Raw genomic sequence first — 15892 nt, 5'->3', positions numbered from 1 at the left:
ACCTGAACTGGAGGGGGACTAACTTCCTTGCGGGAAGGTTTGCTAGTGCTGCTAGAGGGGTTTAAAGTAGGGGGTTTAAACTAGATTTGCAGGGGGAGGGGAACCAGAGTGTTAGAGCAGATAGTGAGGTGGAGGAGGATAAAGGTCATGCGAGAGCTGCAAGTATAGTGCATGGAGTAAAGCCAGATCTAACATATAGAGAGGCTTTGAGGAAAGAGAAGCAGAATAAAGGGTATAAAGGTAGTAAGGTAGAAGGGCTAAAGTGTGTGTACTTCAATGCAAGAAGCATCAGGAACAAAGGTGATGAACTGAGAGCTTGGATACATACTTGGAATTATGATGTAGTGGCCATTACAGATACTTGGCTGGCACCAGGGCAGGAATGGATTCTCAATATTCCTGGATTTCAGTGCTTTAAAGGGGATAGAGAGGGGGGAAAAGTGGAGACAATAATAGACAATAGGTGTAGGAGTAGGCCATTCTACCCTTCGAGCCAGCACCGCCATTCACTGTGATCATGGCTGATCATCCACAATCAGTACCCCATTCCTGCCTTCTCCCCATATCCCTTGATTCCACTATCTTTAAGAGCTCCATCTAACTCTTTCTTGAAAGCATCCAGAGAATTGGCCTCCACTGCCTTCTGAGGCAGAGCATTCCACATATCCACCACTCTCTGGGTGAAAATGTTTTTCCGCAACTCTGTTCTAAATGGCCTACCCCTTATTCTTAAACTGTGGCCTCTAGTTCTGGACTCCCCCAACATCGGGAACATTTTTCCTGCCTCTAGTGTGTCTAATCCCTTAATAATCTTATATGTTTCAATCAGATCCCCTCTCATCCTTCTAAATTCCAGTGTATACAAGCCCAGTTGATCCAATCTTTCAACATATGATAGTCCCGCCATCCCGGGAATTAACCTCGTGAACCGACGCTGCACTCCCTCAATAGCAAGAATGTCCTTCCTCAAATTTGGAGACAAAAACTGAACACAATACTCCAGGTGTGGTCTCACCAGGGCCCTTTACAAATGCAGAAGGACCTCTTTGCTCCTATACTCAACTCCCCTTGTTATGAAGGCCAACATGCCATTAGCTTTCTTCACTGTCTGCTGAAGCTGCATGCTTTCTTTCAGTGACTGATGAACAAGGACACCTAGATCTCATTGCACTTCCTCTTTTCCTAACTTGACTCCATTCAGATAGTAATCTGCCTTCCTGTTCTTGCCACCAAAGTGGATAACCTCACATTTATCCACATTAAACTGCATCTGCCATGCATCTGTCCACTCACCCAACCTGTCCAAGTCACCCTGCTTTCTCCTAACATCCTCCTCATATTTCACATTACTACCCAGCTTTGTGTCATCTGCAAATTTGCTAATGATATTTTTAATCCCTTCTTCTAAATCATTAATGTATATGGTAAATAGCTGCGGTCCCAGCACCAAGTCTTGCGGTACCCCACTAGTCACTGCCTGTCATTCTGAAAAGGACCTGTTAATCTCTACTTTTTGTTTCCTGTTTGCCAACCAATTTTCTATCCATGTGAGTACCCTACCCCCAATACCATGTGCTCTAATTTTGCCCACTAATCTCCTATGTGGGACCTTATCAAAGGCTTTCTGAAAGTCCAGGTACACTACATCCACTGGCTCTCCCTTGTCCATTTTCATGGTTACATCCTCAAAAAATTCCAATAGTTTAGTCAAGCATGATTTCCCCTTCGTAAATCCATGCTGACTCAGACCGATCCTGTTACTGCTATCCAAATGTGCCGTTATTTTATCTTTTATAATTGACTCCAGCATCTTCCCCACCACTGACGTCAGGCTAACTGGTCTATAATTTCCTGTTTCTCTCTCCCTCCTTTCTTAAAAAGTGGGATAACATTAGCTATCCTCCAATCCTCAGGAACTGATCCTGAATCTATAGAACATTGTTAAATGATTACCAATGCTTCCATGATTTCCAGAGCCATCTCCTTAAGTACCCTGGGATGCAGACCATCAGGCCCTGGGGATTTATCGGCCTTCAGTCCCATCAGTCTACCCAACACCAATTTCCTTCAGTTCCTCCATTACCCTAGGTTCTCTGGCCACTATTACATCTGGGAGATTGTCTGTATCCTCCTTAGTGAAGACAGATCCAAAGTACCTGTTCAATTCGTCTCCCATTTCCTTGTTCCTCATAATAAATTCACCCATTTCTGCCTTCAAGGGCCCAACTTTGGTCTTAACTAATTTTTGCTCTTCACATACCTGAAGAAGCTTTTACTATCCTCCTTTATATTCTTGGCTAGCTTACCTTCGTACCTCATCTTTTCTCCCCGTATTGCCTTTTTAGTAATCTTCTGTTGCTCTTAAAAAGTTTCCCAATCCTATGGCTTCCCGCTGATCTTTGCTATGTTATACTTCTCTTTTATTTTTATACTGTCCTTGACTTCCTTTGTCAGTGACAGTCACCCCCTACTCCCGATAGAATCTTTCTTCCTCCTTGGAATGAACTGATCTTGCACCTTCTGAATTATTCCCAGAAATACCTGCCATTGTATTCCATTTTGGTAGGAATAATCCAAATAGGACATATATGGTAAATGGTAGGGCATTGAAGAATGCAGTAGAACAGAGTGATCTAGGAATAATGGTGCATAGTTCCCTGAAGGTGGAATCTCATGTGGATAGGATGGTGAAGAAAGCTTTTGGTATGCTGGCCTTTATAAATCAGAGCATTGAGTATAGGAGTTGGGATGTAATGTTTAAATTGTACAAGGCATCGGTAAGGCCAAATTTGGAGTATTGTGTACAGTTCTGGTCACCGAATTATCAGAAAGATGTCAACAAAATAGAGAGAGTACAGAGGAGATTTACTAGAATGTTACCTGGGTTTCAGCACCTAAGTTACAGGGAAAGATTGAACAAGTTAGGTCTTTATTCTTTGGAGCGTAGAAGGTTGAGGGGGGGACTTGATAGAGGTATTTAAAATTATGAGGGGGATAGATAGAGTTGACGTAGATAGGTTTTTTCCATTGAGAGTAGGGAAGATTCAAACAAGAGGACATGAGTTGAGACTTAGGGGGCAAAAGTTTAAGGGTAACACGAGGGGGAATTTCTTTACTCAGAGAGTGGTAGCTGTGTGGAATGAGCTTCCAGTAGAAGTGGTAGAGGCAGGTTCAGTATTGTCATTTAAAGTAAAATTGGATAGGTATATGGACAGGAAAGGAATGGAGGACTATGGACTGAGTGGGTCAGTGGGACTAGGTGAGAGTAAGCGTTCAGCACAGATTAGAAGGGCCGAGATGGCCTGTTTCCGTGCTGTAATTGTTATATGTTTATATTGTTGTTCCAGTCATCCCTGCAAGTGGAGGAGGGATGGCATTACTGAATGGATTCTCAATATTCCTGGACTTCAGTGCTTTAAAAGGGATAGAGAGGGGGGAAAGGGAAGGAGGGGTGGCATTACTGGTCAGGGATACTATTACAGCTGCAGAAAGGGTGGGTAATGTAGCAGGATCCTCTTTTCAGTCAGTATGGGTGGAAGTCAGGAACAGGAAGGGAGCAGTTACTCTACTGGAGGTATTCTATAGGCCCCCTGGTATCAGCAGAGATACCGAGGAGCAGATTGGGAGGCAGATTTTGGAAAGGTGCAAAAATAACAGGTTTGTTATCATGGGTGACTTTAACTTCCCTAATATTGATTGGCACTTGATTAGTTCCAAGGGTTTGGAGGGGGCAGAGTTTGTTAAGTGTGTCCAGGACAGGTTTCTGTCACAGTGTGTTGACAGGCTGACTAGGGGAATGCCATACTAGATCTAGTATTAGGTAACGAACCAGGTCAGGTCACAGATCTGTCAGTGGGAGAGCATCTGGGGAACAGTGATCACCGTTCCCTGACCTTTAGCATTATCATGGAAAAATATAGAATCAGAGAGGACAGGAAAATGTTTAATTGGGTAAGGGCAAATTATGAGGCTATAAGGCTAGAACTTGTGGGTGTGAATTGGGATGATGTTTTTGCAGGGAAATGTACTATGGACATGTGGTCGATGTTTAGGGATCTCTTGCAGGATGTTAGGGATAAATTTGTCCCGGTGAGGAAGATAAAGAATGGTAGGGTGAAGGAACCATGGGTGACAAGTAGGTGGAGAATCTAGTCAGGTGGAAGAAGGCAGCATACATGAGGTTTAGGAAGCAAGGATCAGATGGGTCTATTGAGGAATATAGGGTAGCAAGAAAGGAGCTTAAGAAGGGGCTGAGGAGAGCAAGAAGAGGGCATGAGAAGGCCTTGGCGTGTAGGGTAAAGGAAAACCCCAAGGCATTCTTCAATTATGTGAAGAACAAAAGGTTGACAGGAGTGAAGATAGAACTGATTAGAGATAAAGGTGGGAAGATGTGTCTGGAGGCTGTGGAAGTGAGCGAGGTCCTCAATGAATACTTCTCTTCGGTATTCACCAATGAGAGGGAACTTGATGATGGTGAGGGCAATATGAGTGAGGTTGATGTTCTGGAGCATGTTGATATTAAGGGAGAGGAAGTGTTGGAGTTGTTAAAATACATTAGGATGGATAAGTCCCCGGGCCCTGACGGAATATTCCCCAGGCTGCTCCACGAGGCGAGGGAAGAGATTGCTGAACCTCTGGCTAGGATCTTTATGTCCTTGTTGTCCATGGGAATGGTACCAGAGGATTGGAGGGAGGTGAATATTGACCCCTTGTTCAAAAAAGGTAGTAGGGATAGTCCAGGTAATTATAGACCAGTGAGCCTTACATCTGTGGTGGGAAAGCTGTTGGAAAATATTCTTAGAGACAGAATCTATGGGCATTTATAGAATCATGGTCTGATCAGGGACAGTCAGCGTGGCTTTGTGAAGGGCAGATCGTGTCTAACAAGCCTGATAGAGTTCTTTGAGGATGTGACCAGGCATCTAGATGAGGGTAGTGCAGTGGATGTGATCTACATGGATCTTAGTAAGGCATTTGACAAGATACTAAACGGTGGGCTTATTCAGAAAGTCAGAAGGCGTGGGATCCAGGGATGTTTGGCCAGCTGGATTCAGAATTGGCTTGCCTGCAGAAGGCAGAGGGTCATGGTGGAGGGAGTACATTCAGATTGGAGGGTTGTGACCAGTGGTGTCCCACAAGGATCTGTTCTGGGACCTCTACTTTTTGTGATTTTTATTAACGACCTGGGTGTGGGGGTAGAACGGTGGGTTGGCAAGTTTGCAGACGACACAAAGGTTGGTGGTGTTGTAGATAGTGTAGAGGATTGTTGAAGATTGCAGAGAGACATTGATAGGATGCAGAAGTGGGCTGAGATGTGGCAGATGGAGTTCAACCCGGAGAAGTGTGAGGTGGTACACTTTGGAAGGACAAACTCCAAGGCAGAGTACAGAGTAAATGGCAGGATACTTGGTAGTGTGGAGGAGCAGAGGGATCTGGGGGTACATGTCCACAGATCCCTGAAAGTTGCCTCACAGGTAGATAGGGTAGTTAAGAAAGTTTATGGGGATGTTAGCTTTCATAAGTCGAGGGATAGAGTTTAAGAGACGCGATGTAATGATGCAGCTCTATAAAACTCTGATTAGGCCACACTTAGAGTACTGTGTCCAGTTCTGGTCACCTCACTATAGGAAGGATGTGGAAGCATTGGAAAGGGTACAGAGGAGATTTACCAGGATGCTGCCTGGTTTAGAGAGTATGGATTATGATCAGAGATTAAGGGAGCTAGGGCTTTACTCTTTGGAGAGAAGGAGGATAAGAGGAGACATGATAGCTGTATACAAGATATTAAGAGGAATAGACAGAGTGGACAGCCAGTGCCTCTTCCCCAGGGCACCACTGCTCAATACAAGAGGACATGGCTTTAAGGTAAGGGGTGGAAAGTTCAAGAGGGATATTAGAGGAAGGTTTTTTACTCAGAGAGTGGTTGGTGCATGGAATGCACTGCCTGACGCAGATATAAACAACAAGGCACTCAACTTATAGGCACAAAATAAACAACACACGAGCCTAGGCACTAGCCAAAAATCAACCACATCAGAAAGATTCAAACTCTGGTGAATAAAGGTAAGTTTTGAGCCTGGATTTAAAAGAGTCGATGGAGGGGGCAGATCTGATAGGGAGGGGAATGCTGTTCCACAGTCTAGGGGCTGCAACAGCAAAGACGTGGTCACCCCTGAGCTTAAATTTAGATTGCAGAACAGCCAGGAGCCCCAAGTCAGCCAACCTGAGGGACTGGGAAGTAGAATTAGGGGTTAAAAGGTCTGCGATATAGGGGGGGGGCAGCCCATTTAGGGCTTTATAAACAAACAGGAGAACCTAAAAATCAATTCTAAACCATACTAGTAGTCAGTGGAGAGAGGCCAGGATAGGAGTAACATGGTCCCTCTTCTGGGCACCCATCAGGAGCCTGGCTGCGGCATTCTGGACCAATTTCGGGTGGGACAGGGACCACTGACTAATCCCAGTATACAGGGAGTTGGAGTAGTCCAAGTGGGAGGATATAAGGGCATGGATGACTTTCTCGAGATCTTTAAAGAGAGAAACGACTTGATTTTGGCAAAAGTACAAAGCTGAAAAAAACTGGCTTTTACTACTGCATTAACTTGCTTGTCAAAAGGACCCTAATGGCAGTTGGATACAGGCCTCCAAACAGCAGCCGGGATGTGGATTACAAATTACAGCAGGAGATAGAAAAGGTGTGTCAGAAAGGCAATGTCATGATAATCATTGGGGATTTTAACATGAAAGTGGATTGGGAAAACCAGGCCAGTACTGGACCTCAAGAGAGAATTTGTAGAATGTCCAAGGGATGGCTTTTTAGAACAGCTTGTTGTTGAGCCCACTAGGGGATCGGCTGTGCTGGACAGGGTGTTGTACAATGATCCGCAGGTGATAAGAGAGCTTAAGAAACCCTTAGGGAACAGTGATCACAATATGATCGAGTTCACTTTGAAGTTAGAGAAAGAGAAACAAAAATCCAATGTGTCAGTATTTCAGTGGAATAAAGGCAATTATAGTGACTTGAGAGGGGAACTGGACAAGGTCGACTGGAAAGGGACATTAGCAGGAAGGACAGCAGAGCAGCAATGGCTGAAGTTTCTGCAAAAAATGAGGGAAGTGCAAGATAGATATACTCCAAATAGGAAGAAATTTTCTAAGGGAAGAAGGGCACTACCATGGCTGTCAAGTGAAGTCAGAGCCAAAGTAAAAGCAAATGAGAGGGCATACAAGGAAGCCAGAGCTAGTGTGAAGATAGAGGATTGGGAAGCTTTTAAAAACTTACAGAAGGAAACTAAGAAAGTCATTAGGAAGGAAATGATGAATTATGAAAGGAAGCTGGCGATTAATATCAAAGAAGATACTAAAAGCTTTTCTAAGAAAATAAAGGGTTAAAGAGAGTTGAGTGTAGACCAATAGAAAATTATGCTGGAGATATTGTAATGAGAGATGCACAGATGGCAGAGGAACTGAATGCGTATTTTGCATCAGTCTTCACAGTGGAAGACATCTGCAGTATACCGGACATTCAAGAGTGTCAGGGAAGTGAAGTTTGTGCAGTGAAAATTACGGCTGAAAATGCTCAGGCAGCTTAATAGTCTGAGGATGGATAAATCCCCTGGACCTGATGGAATGCACCCTTGGGTTCTGAAGGAAGTAGCCAGAGAGATTGTGGAGGCATTAACAATGATCTTTCAAGATCAATAGATTCTGGCATTGTACCGGATGACTGGAAAATTGCAAATGTTACTCCGCTATTTAAGAAAGGTGGGAGGCAGCAGAGAGGAAACTTATAGATCTGTTAGCCTGACATCAGTGGTTGGGAAGTTTTGGAATCGATTGTTAGGGATGAGGTTATGGAATGTCTGCAGGCAAATGACAAGATAGGCTAAAGCCAGCATGGTTTCCTGAAAGGAAAATCCTGCCTGATGAACCTACTGCAATTCTTTGAGGAAATTACAAGCAGGGTAGGCAAAGGAGATGCAGTAGATGTGGTGTACTTTGATTTTCAGAAGGCCTTTGACATGGTGCCGCATATGGGACTGCTTAGCAAGATAAGAGCCCATGAAATTGCAGGGAAGTTACTAGCATGGGTGGAGCATTGGCTGATCAGCAGAAAACAGAGAGTGGGAATAAAGGGATCCTATTCTGGCTGACTGCCAGTTACCACTGCTTTTTACGATGTATGTAAAGGGTACAGAGGAGATTTGGACTAAGGGATTAATGGACTTGTGGCTCAATTTGCCGATGATACAAAGATAGGTGGAGGAGCAGGTAGTGTTGAGGAAACAGTGAGCCTACAGAGAGACTTAGATCATTCAGGGGAATGCTGTCCTTAGTAAATGAACAATGCACTTTCTCTCAAGGGAATGTAATAAGGATTCTGCACAATTTTTTCCTGGGTTGTAATCAGAGAATCCTTGAAATACTTAGCAGGTCAGGCAGCATCCGTGGAGAGAGAAACAGGGTCAGTGTTTCCGGTTCATGTGTTGTTGAGTCTGTCATATCAGGAGAATTACAGTGGTATGAGAGAGGAGTAGGCCAAAGTAATCTGGAAGGAGCTGCTGGCAGGGATGTTCAGCAGAGCAGCAATGGTGTGTGTTTCTGGGAAAAATGAGGAAGGTACAGGACATGTGATTTGCAAAAATGAAGAAATACTCAAATGATAAAATAGTATAACTGTGGCTGACAAAGGAAGTCAAAGCTATTGTAAAAACAAAAGAGAGGACATACAACAAAGCAAAAATTAGTGACAAGCTAAAGGATTGGGAAGTTTTTAAACACCTACAGAGAGCAATGAGAAGAATCATTAGACGGGAAAGATGAAATATGAAAGCAAACTAACAAATAATTTCAAAGTGGATAGTGAAAGCTTTTTCAAGTATGTTAAAAATAAAAGAGAAATGAGAATGGATATAGGACCGCTTGAAAATGAGACAGGAGAAATAATAACGGGGGACAAGGAGATGGCTGATGAACTAAATGAGTAATTTGTATCAGTCTTCACTGTGGGAGACACCAGCAGTAGTCCTGATGTTGTAGTGTGTGAAGGAAGAGAATTGGATGCAGTTACTGTTACAAGGGAGAAGGTGCTCAAAAAGCTGAAAGACCTATAGGTACACAAGTCACCCAGACCAGAGAAATTGCACCCTAGGGTTCTGAAAGGGGTAGTGTTAGAGATTGTGGAGGCATTAGAAATAATCTTTCAAAAATCATTGGACTCTGGCATAGTGTCAGAGGACTGGAAAACTGAAAATGTCACTCCACTCTTTAAGAAAGGAGGAAGGCAGCAGAAAGAAAATTATAGACCAGTTAGCCTGACCTCAGTGGTTGGGAAGTTGTTAGAATCAATTGTTAAGGATGGGGTGATGGAGTACTTGGTGACACAGGACAAGATAGTACAAAGTCAGCATGGTTTCCTTCAGGGAAAATCCTGCCTGATGAACCTGTTGGAATTCTTTGAGAAGATTACAAGTAGGATAGATAAAGGAGATGCAGTGGATGTTGTGTACTTGGATTTTCAGAAGGTATTTGACAAGGTACCACACATGAGGCTGCTTACCAAGTTGAGAGCCCATGATATTACAGGAAAGTTACTAACATGGTTGGAGCATTGGCTGATTGGTAGGAGGCAGCGAGTGGGAATAAAAGGATCATTTTCTGGTTGGCTGCCAATGACCTGTGGTGTTCCGCAGGGGTTGGTGTTGGGATCACTTCTTTTTATGCTGTATGTAAATGATTTAGATGATGGAATAGATGGCTTTGTTGCCAAGTTTGAAGATGATATGAAGATTGGTGGAGGGGCAGGTAGTGTTGAGGAAACAGGTAGGATGCAGAATGACTTAGACAGATGAGAAGAATGAGCAAGAGAATGGCAAGTGAAATCCAATGTTAGAAAATGCACGGTCATGCACTTTGGTATTAGAAATAAATGTGTGGTCTATTTTCTAAATGGGGAGAAAATCCAGGAATCTGAGATGCAGAGGGACTTGGGAGTCCTTGAGCAGAACACCCTGAAAGTTAACTTGCAGGTTGAGTCAGTGGTGAGGAAAGCAAATGCAATCATTGTTAGCATTCATTGCATGAGGTCTAGAATACAAGAGCAGGGATGTGATGCTGAGGCTTTATAAGGTACTGGTGAAGCCTCACCTTGAGTATTGTGAACAGTTTTGGGCCCCTCATCTTAGAAAAGATGTGCTGGCATTGGAGAGGGTCCAGAGGAGGTTCACAAGGATGATTCCAGAAATGAAAGGGTTATCATATGAGGAATGTTTGATGGCTCTGGGTCTGTACTCTCTGGAATTCAGAAGGGTGAGGGGGATCTCATTGAAACCTTTCAAATATTGAGAGGCCTAGACAGAACAGATGTGGAAAGGATGTTTCCCAAGGTGGGCGAGTCCAGGACAAGAAGGCACAGCCTCAGGATAGAGGGAAACTCTTTCAAAACAGAGATGTGGAGAAATTTCTTTAGCCAAAAGATGGTGAATTTGTGGAATTTGTTGCCACATACAGCTGTGGAGGGCAAGTCCTTGGGTGCATTTAAGGCAGAAATTGATAGATGCTTGATTGGACATGGCATCAAAGGTTATCAGGAGAAAGCCAGGAACTGGGGTTGAGGAGGAGATAAAAAATGGATGAGCTATGATTGAATGGCGGAGCAGACTTGATGGGCCAGATGGCCTAATTCTGCTCCTATGCCTTATGGTCTAATGATCTAATGATCCAATATTCAGGTGTTCTGTTGGTGTATACAGAACAGAGTGGGAGGGGTTAAAGGGGGGGCATTACTAGTCAAGGAAAATGTCACGGCAGTGCTCAGTCAGGACAGACTGGAAAACTCCCCAGTGAAGCGTTATGAGTGGAACTGAGAATTAAGAAACATATGACCACGTTAGTGGGGCTATATTATAGACCACCCACCAGTCTGAGGGAATTAGAGGAAAAAATTGTCGTGACATCACACTCTGCTGCAAAAAAAGTAAGGTTGTTATAGTAGGTGATTTTAACTTTCCACGTATTCACTGGGACTCCCGTACTGTAAAAGGACTCGATGTTATAGAGTTTGTCAAATGTGCTCTGGTAAGCTTTTGTAATAAGTACGTAGAAGTCCCAACAAGAGAGTCCGATACTTGATCTGCTATTAGGGAATGAGACAGGGCAGGTGACATTACTTTGTGTTGGGGAACACTTTACATTTAGTGATCACAGTGTCATTAGTTCAAAGTAAATATGGAAAAAGTTAGATCTGGTTTCGGGATGAGATTCTAAATTGGAGAAAGGTCGATTTTGATGGTGTCAACAATGATCTGGGAAGTGTGGATTGGGACAGGCTGTTTTCTGGCAAAGGTGTGCTTGGTAAGTGGGAGGCCTTCAAAGGTGAAATTTCGAGAGATCAAAGTTTGTGTGTGACTGTCAGAATAAAATGTAGAGATAACAGATTTAGGGAGCCTTGGTTTTCAAAAGATACTGAGGCACTGGTTAAAAAAGAGAGGTGCATAGCATGTATAGGCAGGTAGGAACAAATGAGGTATTTATGGAGAAAATGAAATGCAAGAGAACACTTCAGAAGAAAATCAGGGCTAGAAGAATTATGAGGTTCCCTTACAGACAAGGTGAAGGAAGGTCCTATGGTATTCTAGAGATACGTTAAGAGCAAAAGGATTGCAAGGGACAAAACTGGTCGTCTGGGCGATCAGAATGGTGATCTACTCATGCAGTGAAAAGAGATGGGGAGATCTTAAATGGATGTTTTCATCTGTATTTACTCAGGAGACAGACACGGAGTCTATAGAAACGAGACAAAGCAGTAGCAAGGTAATGCACCCAATACTGATTACACAGGAGGAGGTGTTTGCTGTCTTGAGGCAAATCAGGGTGTATAAACCCCCAGTGTCTGAGAAGCTGATCCCTTGGACCCTGAGCGATGCAAAGGCAGAAATTGCTGGGGTCGTAGCAGAGACATTTAAATCATCCTCAGTGACAGGTGAGGTACTGTAGGACTGGAGGATAGCTAATGTTGATCTGCTGTTTAATAAAGGCTCTAAAAGTAAACCAGGAAATTACAGGCCGGTGAGCCAGTCATCAGTAGTGGGAAGGTTATTGGAAGGAATTCTAAGACAATAATCCTATAAGATATAGGAGCAGAATCAGACGATTTGGCTCATTGAGCCTGATCCACCATTACGTCATGGCTGATCCGCCTTTCCTACGATAATTCTTGCATTGATGGATATGCAGCTCAGGACATTAGTCACACCCTGCTCAACATTATGATTCCTGACTTTGTCTGAGGTTGAAACAACATCTGTCTCCATGACCTCTCCACTAACTGTTCTGGCACTTTGTTTCCCATCCTCCTGTAACTCTAGTTTAAACCCCATTGTGCAGTATTAACAAACCTTCCCACCCTAGTCCTCCTCCAGTTCAGGGGGCAACTGTCTCTTCTGTACAGGTCTCACCTTCCCTGGAGGAGAGCCCAATGATACAGAAATCTTGTGCCCTCCCTCCTACACCAACTCCTTAGCCACATGTTAAACTGTTTAATCTTCCTAGGTCTGGTCTCACTAGCACGTGGCACAGGGAGCAACCCTGGGTCACAACCCTGGAGGTTCTGCCCTTTAACTTAGCACCTAACTAAGAGGGGATCTGATTGAAACATATAAGATTATTAAGGGATTGGACAAGATAGAGGCAGGAAATATGTTCCAGATGCTGGGAGAGTCCAGTACCAGAGGGGATGGTTTGAGAATAAGGGGTAGGTCATTTAGGACAGAGTTAAGGAAAAACTTCTTCTCCCAGAGAGTTGTGGGGGTCTGGAATGCACTGCCTCAGAGGGTAGTGGAGGCCAATTCTCTGGATGCTTTCAAGAAGGAGCTAGATAGGTATCTTATGGATAGGGGAATCAAGGGATATGGGGACAAGGCAGGAACCGGGTATTGATAGTAATTGATCAGCCATGATCTCAAAATGGCGGTGCAGGCTCGAAGGGCCGAATGGTCTACTTCTGCACCTATTGTCTATTGTCTAACTCCCTGAAATCCTTCTGCAGAACCTCATCACTCGTCCTTCCCATGTCATTGCTGTCTACATGGACCACAACCGTCTGGCTGTTCACCCTTCCAGTTAAGATTGCTGAGGTCTCGATCCAAGATATCCTGGACCCTGGCACCCTGGAGGCATCATACCAACTGAGAATCTTGTTCTTGCCCACAGAACCTTCATTCTGTTCCCCAAAATACTGAATCTCTTATCACCACAGCATGCCACTTCTCCCCCCACCACTTCCCTTCTGAGTCACAGAGCCAGAGACCCAACCACTGTGACTTTCCTCTGTTAGGTCACCCCTCCCCACCCCAGCAATATCCAAAGTGATATACCTGTTGTTGAGGGAATGGCCACAGGCTTCTTAACCCCTTTCCCACTCCTGTGGAGCAGGGGGTAGGGATTCAGATTTCTGGATAATTGGGACCTCTCCTGGGGCAGGTGTGATCTGTACAAAAGGATCGGGTTGCACTTGAATCTGAGGGGGACCAATATTCTTCCGGGCAGATTTACTAGAGCTGTTGGGAGTGGTTTAAACTAATACGGCAGGGGGATGGGAACCAGTATGACAGAGCTGAGGATGAGCCAGCAGGTTTACAAGTAGATGATGGGTGTAACATGAATGTAAGGAAGGACAAGCCAATGATTGGGTACAAATGCAGAGAGTTAAGTTGGACCACAGAGGCAAAATTCAAAAGGGCGAAGAATGCAGGACTGAAGGTGATGTATTTAAATATGCATAGTACTCGGATTAAGGTGGATGAATGCGTGGTGCAATTAGAGATTGGTCGGTATGATATTGTGAGCATCACTGAGTTGTGGCTGAAAGAAGGTCATAGTTGGGAGCTTAACATCAAAGGATATACTTTGTATTGAAAGAACAGGCTGGAAGTCATAAGTGGTGGCATGGCTCTGTTGGAAAGAGATGGAATTATATCTTTAGAAAGAGGTGACATAGGGTCAGAGAATGTTCAGTCTTTGTGGGTGGATCAAAGAAACTGCAAGGGTGAAAAAAACATTATGAGAATCATACATAGGCTTCCAAACAGTACCCAAGATTAGAGGTTGAGATTGTGAAGGGATCTGGAAAAGGCATGTAATAAGGGTAATGGCACAATTGTAATGGGGGACTTCAAGATGCAATGGAATTGGGAAAATCATGTTGGTGTCTGATCACAAGAGAGGGAATTTGTTGAATGCCTATGAAATGGCTTTTTAGAACAGCTTGTGCTTGAGCCTACTCGGGGAAAGGCTATCTTAGATTGGGTGTTGTGTAATAACCCAGATCTTAGGGAGTTTAATGTAAAGGAATCCTTAGGAAGCAGTGATCATAATATGATAGAATTCATACTGTAATTTGAGAGGGAGAAGCACAAGTCACATGTATCAGTATCACAATGGAATAAAGGGAATTACAGAGGCATGAGAGAGGAGCTTGCCCCGTTGGATTGGAGGAGGATACTGGTAGGGATGACAGCAGAGCAGAGATGGCTGAAGTTTTTAGGAATAGTTCACAAGGTGCAGGATAGATATGTCCCACAAATGAAGAAGTTCTCAAATGGCAGGGATAGGCAACCGTGGCTGACAAAAGGAGCTGAGGACTGCATAAAAGCCAAGGAAGGGGCATATAAGGCAGCAAAAGTGAGTGGGAAGTTGGATGATTGGAAAACTTTTAAAATCCAACTGAAGACAACTAAGAAAGACATAATAAGGGAAAAGATGAAATATGAGGGCAAACAAACCAATAATATAAAGCAAGATACTAAAAGTTTTTTTAGTTACATAAAGAGTAAAAGGGAGGTGAGAGTTGATATTGGAAGACTGGAAAATTATGCTGGTGAGGTAGTAATGGGGGACAAAGAAATGGCAGATGAACTTAATGGATACTTTGCATCTGCTTTCACTGTGGAAGATGCTAGCAGTGTGCCAGAGGTCCGTGAGTGTCAGGGAGCAGGAGTGAGTGTCATTGATATTACAAAGGAAAAAGTGCTTGGCAAACTCAAAGGTCTTAATGTGGATAAGTCACCTGGACCAGATGGACTACATCCCAGAGTCCTGAGAGAGGTTGCTGAAGAGAGAATGATACATTGGTCATGATCTTTCATGAATCACTTGATTCTGGCATGGTCCCCGAGGACTGGAAGATTGCAAATGTCACTCCACTCTTTCAGAAGGGAGGAAGGCAAAAGAAGGGAAATTATAGGCCAGTTAGCATAACCTCAATGGTTGGGAAAGTGTTGGAGTCTATTATTAAGGACGAGGTTTCAGTCTACTTGGAGACTAATGATAAGATAAGTCAAAGTCAACACAGTTTCTGTGAAGGGAAATCTTGCCTGACAAATCTGCTAGAATTCTTTGAGGAAGTAACAAGCAGGGTGGACAAAGGAAATGCACTGGATGTTATTTAATTGGATAATCTGCCACACATGAGGATTCTTAACAAGATTAAATATTATGGTGTTACAGGAAAGATACTGGCATGGATAGAGGAATGGCTGACAGGCAGGAGGCAGTGAGTGGGAATAAGGGAGGCCTTTTCTGGTTGGCTGCCAGTGACTAGTGGTGTTCCTCAGGGGTCAGTATTGGGACCGCTACTTTTCACATTGTTTGTCAATGATTTAGATAATGGAATTGATGGCTTTATGGCAAAGTTTATGGATGATATGAAGATAGGTGGAGGGGTAGGTCGTGCTGAGGATGCAATGCGTTTGTAGCAGGACTTTGACAAATTGGAAGAATGGACAAAAAGTGGCAGATGGAATAGTGTTGGGAAATGTATTGGGAAATATTGTTCCTTTGGTAAAAGGAACAATAGTGTGGACTATATCTAAATGTGGAGAAGGTTTAAACATCA

General features: G+C 43.7%; 1 protein-coding gene across 1 annotated transcript in view; it reads right to left on the bottom strand.

The window, feature by feature from the left end:
- The window catches only part of LOC140726087 (up-regulator of cell proliferation-like), a 620561-nt gene that overhangs the window by 569334 nt on the left and 35335 nt on the right, over nt 1-15892 (bottom strand). The window lies entirely within an intron of this gene.

The sequence above is a fragment of the Hemitrygon akajei genome, chromosome 4 (assembly GCF_048418815.1).
Source record: "Hemitrygon akajei chromosome 4, sHemAka1.3, whole genome shotgun sequence".
In the NCBI taxonomy this organism is placed as follows: Eukaryota; Metazoa; Chordata; class Chondrichthyes; order Myliobatiformes; family Dasyatidae; genus Hemitrygon; species Hemitrygon akajei.
The sequence above is the reverse complement of the archived record's forward strand: the minus strand, read 5'-3'. Positions and strand labels throughout refer to the sequence as shown.